Below are 6740 nucleotides of genomic sequence, written 5' to 3'. Positions count from 1 at the left end.
CAATAAAATTTATTTATGGACACTGAAATTGGAATTTTATATTCCTAGCTACGCTCAACCCCAGGGCTTTGCATTTTGAGCACTCAATAAATGATTGGTAAACTGAAAACAAACATCTTTCATTCAAGTGAGGAGATTCAGTATCTATTTTAAGCCATAGAGAGTAGGGATAATAATTTATATCAGGGTTGGCAAGTTGGAGGTCTATTGGTAATGGATCCAACTCACCCTGGTTTGCTCAGGACTTGAGTTATATCACTGAACGTTCCATGTCCTGGAAAGTGCTGGGCCCCAAGCAAACCTTGACAGTTGGTTACTCAACTCCATACAGCGGTAAGCCAGATCCAACAAAGAGATGCCTAAAAGGTTGTGAATACTTTTAAGTGCAAGATTTCAAACTATACAACTCTTAGATAAAACTATAAGACTCACAGGAATAAGTCTTTATGACTTTGAATTAGGCAGTGGTTTCATAGACATGACATCAAAAAGCATAAGGGACAAAAGAAAAAACAAAAAACAGATATATTGGACCACATCCAAGTTAAATGCTTTTATGCTGCAAATGATACCATTGAGAAAGTGAAAAGACAACCCACCAAATGAGAGAAATATTTGAAAATCATATAACTAATAAGAGATTTACATTCAAAATATGTAAAGAACTCTTACAACTCAGTAAAAGACAAATAACCCAATTTAAACGTGGGCAAAGGATATGAATAGACATTTCTTCAAAGAAGATATATAAATAGCCCATATGCCCTTGAAAAGAAAAAGTGTAACAACACCGCAATCAAGATACAGAATGTTTCCATCACCCCAAAAGTTCATCTCTGGCTCCAGACAACCACTAAGCTGCTTTTATTACTATAGATTAATTTGCATTTTCTAGAATTTATATAAACAGAAGCATAAAGTACATATTCTTTTGTGTCTCATCTTCTTTCACTCAGCATGGTTTTGAGATTCATAAGTGTCACTGTGTTGTTTTAGTAGTGTGTTCTTACTTATCACTGAGTAATATTCTATTGTATGGATATGCCACATTTTATTTACCTATTCATCAATTAATGACCATTTTGGATTTTCCAAATTTGGAGTTATTATGAATGAAGTAGCTGTGAACATTCATGTACAAGTCTTTGCGTAGATTTACATTTTCACTTCTCTTGGATAAATATGGAAGAGTGAAATGGCTGGGTCATTGAGGTAAGATTATGTTTATCTTTATAGGAAACTGCCAGCTTTCCAAAGTGTATGTATTATTTTACATTCCCATCAGTGATGTATGAGAATTCCAGTTGCTCCAAATCCTCACTAACACACAGTATTGACAGTTTCTTTAACTGTCACCATTCTAATAGGTGTATAGTGGTATGGCATTGTGGTGTTAATTTTTGTTTCTCTCATGACAAATTATGTTGACCGTATTTTCATGTGCCTATTGGCCATTTATATCTCTGTTTTGTGCAGTGTCTGTCCAAATATCTTGACAGTTTGGGGGGAATTGTGTGGCTTCTTACTAAATTGTAAGAGTTCTTTACACGTTATGGACACAGGTCTTTGTTAGATATATGTATTATAAATTTTTCTGAAATTTGTGGCATACTTTTTCATTTTCTTAACAGTATCTTTCAAAGAGGAAAAATTTAAATTTTGATAAGATTGAGGTTATCAGATTGTTTTTCTTTTATGATTTGTGCTTTTTGTGACGTAAGAAATCTTTGTTTACCCCAAGGTTGCAAAGATTTTTCTCCTATGAAAAAACTCCTCAGAGAGTTTTATCGTTTTCGCTTTTACACTTAGGTCTATGATCCATTTCCAGTAAATTTGTGTGTTTCATAACATTCATTCACAATAGTATGCCCTCTATATTTTTAGGTGTCCTTCCCTTTCTCTAGATCTCTATGGGTTATTTGGCCACTGAGGAATAGTGTATCTTGCAAAAAGGTTTGAGCAGGAAGACAGGAGACAGGGCTTACATTCAAGCATTGTGACCTTAGACCCGTCTCTCCACTTGTATGTGGCTCAGTGTTCTCATCTGTAAAAGTGGCACTGATCACACATTACCCTGCCTGCTGTCCAAGAGTGTGGTGAGAATGGAAGGAGATGCTACAGATGCCAGTGCTTAGAACTGGTCCAGTTCCAGAGAACATGTGGGGTGCTATAACTCTCATCATTTCCAAATGATCTCTGTTCCTCTGTCTTAGTGTTCTACCAAGTATAGAGTGTTTACTTCTGAGTGTAATGGAGATGACTTTAGGTGATACATGGGATAAACATTTAGCCTACTTAAATGATCAAATACAGATACTCATTTTTATGTATATTAGAAAAATATGGTTTTTTCCAAATGTGAAAGCAATCTAAAAACAAAAGAAATTTTAAAATATTTATGTGATATAGATTAAAAAACAAAACTAAACTAATTAAACAAATTGGGAGATTAGGATGGACATATATACACTACCATGTGTAAAATAGATACCGGCTATAAAGCACAGGAAGCTCAGCTCGGTGCTCTGTGATGACCTAGATGGGTGGGATGGGGGCGGTGGGAGGGAGGTCCAAGAGGGAGGGGATATATGTATACATATAGCTGACTTACTTCATTGTACAGCAGAAACTAACACAACATTGTAAAGCAATTATACTCCAACAAAAAAAAAATGAAAAAAAAATAAAGTGACTTCTGCAGACAAAAAGAAAATTAAATTAAATAGTAAAGGTGACATCTAGATATGGCCAAAAATTTTAGGATGCTATCCAAATAGCTGAAGCTTGTCAAAATGCAGATTTATGGGCATCACACTGATACATTCTGATCCATTTGGCTGGGATGGAGCCAGGAACCTACACTTTTAACCAGGAAGTCAAGAGATTTTTGAGCTAAGTGGTGTAAGTCCCACATTTTGAGGAACATTACTCCTAGTGTCTTAGTTATCTATAGCTGCATAACAAATTACCCCAAAACTTAGCATCTTTGAAAAATATTAACAGTTATTATCTTGCACAGTTTCTGTAGGTCGGGAATCCAAAAGCAGGTTATCTGGGTGGTTGTAGCTCAGGGTCTCTCATGAGGTTGCAGTCAGATATCAGCCAGGGCTGCAGTCTCATATGAAGACTCGAATGAGACAGGAAGGTCCACTTTCAAGATGGCGGACTCACATGGTTGGTAAGTTGGTGATGACTGTTGGCAGGAGGCCTCAGTTCTTTGACAAGTAGACCTCTCCATAAGAAGGTCCTCTCCTGAGCATCTTCACAGTTAACATGGTCAGTGGCTTCTCCCAAAGTAAGTGGTCCAAGAGAAAGCAAAGTTGACGTGAGAATGTCTTTTATGACCTGGCCTTGAAATTCACATACTGTCCTTATCACAATAATCTTTTGGTTACACATGTCAGCCTTATTTGATGTGGGATATGAATCCAGGATATAAGGGGGTCTTTGGGGCATATCTTGGAGGCTGGCTACTACACTCAGCTTCCCTTCCGTATTGTTCCCCATGTTTGAAACTCTCAGAAAAGACAGTAGAGAAAAAACACAAGAGTCTCTGCCAGGAAATGGGGTGACTAGTGTAATTGATGGCAGAAGTTAATTCTGTTATCAAATAACTCTTCTGGGCCTCAGTTTCCTCACCAGTCAGATGAGCTGGCCTCTCATGGCCTCTTCAGTTAAGGCCCTTCCTGATTAGAAAAAGAAATAATTGTGACTTTTAAGATGGTATGATCAGATGTTCTGGGAAGCAATGGGCTAAAGTCTTACAGGGCTTCTGTCTGAACAGGAGGAAGTGACTTTTAAGCTAATGCCATTCTTACTGGAAAATAAAAAAGGAATCCAGTCACTGTTTGGCAACATATAAAGTAACATCAAATAGGAGAAGACATGCAAAAAACCATACCCAAGTTCTTGGAAACTTGCATGGGCTTGCTGATTTAAGAAAATGAATATATGTGAAATATGAACTGATCAACCATATAAATTAGGTAATAATTCCCACAATTACTTATTGCAAATCAATTATTTTTATAAAGGATTTATATTGAAGAGCTCCCAAGAAGACTTAAATGTGGGTTTATTGTGAGGATCTGAGAGGTAAAGCAAGCTTAAAAGCTGATTTTACGATCTCTCTGGATATTGGAGATCAACCAGAAAAGGAGGGTTTGAGTTACAAAGGCTGCAACAATTCAGAACTACTGCATAAAGAAAGATAGACTTATATCGTCATCTCTTAAAAATGTTTCTAATTATGAAAGAAATAAATGATCATGGTAGAAACTCAGATAATAAAGAAAAGCATTCAGAAGAAAACTTGCTACTAATCTACCACAAAGAGATAACCAGAGTTAACCATTTTGGGGGTATAGCTTTCCAGCCATTTTTTGCTGCAGGGACACATACATAGACGTCGTCTTACAAATTTGGAATCATATTTGTCCTATTAGGTGGCCTGCTTTTTCACTTTTCATGAGCTTCTAATGAGCATTTTTTACCAGAAGGAATATCAATTTTGATGCTGTATTTCCCCTGTGTTTTGATAATGCTTTTCAAGTTTAACATTTTAAATTATTTTTTGAATAATAATGCATGCACATGGCACAAAATTCTCGAAGGAAAAAAGGTGGCCTCAGTCACACAGTTCCCTTACCAGAGGCCAGCAGTGTCTCCAGTTTCTTAATTATCTCTATATTTATAAACACTTAATCTTATTCTCACACAAATAATAGCATTCTCTTCCATTGCCCTGCACCTTACTGTTTTCCCTTAACAACACATCTTAGAATCTCCCTTATTAGTACACAAGAGCTGGTGCATTATTTTCATAGCACACAGTACTCCATTATACGGGATTACTATAATTTTTCTAGGTATTTAGACGCTTCTAGTCTTTTATTATTAGCAACAATGCTGCAATAAATATCTTTATTCTTATGTGTGTGTGATAAATATGTAGGTCACAGACTATGCAGATTTGTCATTTTTGTAAATAGTCCAAATTGCCCAGGGTGAAGATGGCACCCATTTACTCTCCCACAGGGATGCCCAAGAGTGTCTGTTTCCCCATATACTTACCATCACTGTGTATTGTATTTTTCATGCTTTGTCAATCTGATGGGTGGAAAAAAATGTTTTCTGATTGGAGTTTTAATTTGCATTTCTTTCATTTCCAAGTAAGGTGGAGCATCTTTTCAAAGGTGTAAGAACCAGTTATGCTTCCTTCCTAACTACCCCAGCTGGAATCAAGGCCATGTGCCCAAGTGGGTACTTGAAACCAACACAATGTGGAGTGTTGATCACAGTGTGGGGTAGTAATGGTCCCATCTTGATGGACTCAAGTCTGAGGCAGAAGTGTCCAGCCTAAGACACAGACCTTAGATCCACACAGATCTGCCTGACATCCTGTCTGGTCACAAACCAGTTGTGTGACCTTGGCCAAGTCATTTTACTTCTCTGGGCTTTCCTCTTCTGTGAAGTGGAGATTTTTTTTTTAATACATTATGCTTTATGCACATGTAACACAACTTTCTAGCAAGTCATCTTTTTTTAAAATTATTTGTTTTTATTTTTGGCTGTGTTGGGTCTTCGTTGCTGTGTGTGGGCTTTCTCTAGTTGTGGCGAGCAGGGGCTACTCTTTGTTGCAGTGCACAGGCCTCTCATTGCAGTGGCTTCTCTTGTTGCGGAGCACAGGGTCTAGGCGTGCGGGCTTCAGTAGTTGTGGCTCACGGGCCTACTTGCTCCGCGGCATGTGGGATCTTCCCGGACCAGGGCTCGAACCCGTGTTCCCTGCATTGGCAGGCAGATTCTCAACCACTGCGCCACCAGGGAAGCCCCTGAAGTGGAGATTTTAATAGAACCTACTTGGTGGGGTTGTTGGGAGGATGAAATAGGACAGTGCACGTAGGTACTTAGCACAGGGATCTAGCCGCTAGCATGTGTTTGGCAAGCGGTTTCAATTATTATGTTTACAGCAAGGAAAGTGTGAAACCCAGTGTATGAGTCAGGATTCTCCATATTTCTCAATTTTAATTTTTAATAGTATAAGTATAGTTAGGTATAATCCACTTAAACAAAACTCTCTATAATTTGTAAGTGTATAAAGGGGTCCTGAGACCAAAAACTCTTGAGAACCACTGAGCTAGAACTTTGATTTCTTTACTAAAGCAGTTGCAACTACTTGCTCTGGAGTTGGGGGAAGTGATTAAAAGGGAGGGCAAATTCTCTCTGGCTCCAGTGCTGTAGCTGCTGGCCACTTGTGGCTATAGAGTACATGAAAAACGGCTGGTTCAAATTGAGAGGTACTTAGTACAAAAGAAGAATGTAAATTGTCTCATTAATAATTTTTCCATATAAATGACAATATTTTGGACACATTGGGTCAAGTAAAAGATACTGATAAAATTAATTTTATTTGCTGTTTTTCACTTTAATGTGGCTACTAGAAAATTTTAAATGTTTACTTCCATATATTTCTATTGGACACTGCTATTCTGGAGACACACAGACTTGCCTGCCAATCTTGTTTCCACCACTTACAAGCTGTGTCAAAAGACTTTTTCTCTAAATTTCTTGTATTTCCTGGGATGTAAAAACTGTGAAGATTGAATATGAATAATGCATGTGACGTACTTAGCGATGCATTTAAGTGAACAATAAGTTTGGTGGCTGTTATTATTAAAGGTCTCGGTTTCTCTATAGGTGTCGTCAGAGATGGGCCACATGCTCATTAAAGGCCCTTCCTC

This window comes from Balaenoptera musculus, chromosome 14 (genome assembly GCF_009873245.2).
Source record: "Balaenoptera musculus isolate JJ_BM4_2016_0621 chromosome 14, mBalMus1.pri.v3, whole genome shotgun sequence".
In the NCBI taxonomy this organism is placed as follows: domain Eukaryota; kingdom Metazoa; phylum Chordata; class Mammalia; order Artiodactyla; family Balaenopteridae; genus Balaenoptera; species Balaenoptera musculus.
The sequence above is the reverse complement of the archived record's forward strand: the minus strand, read 5'-3'. Positions refer to the sequence as shown.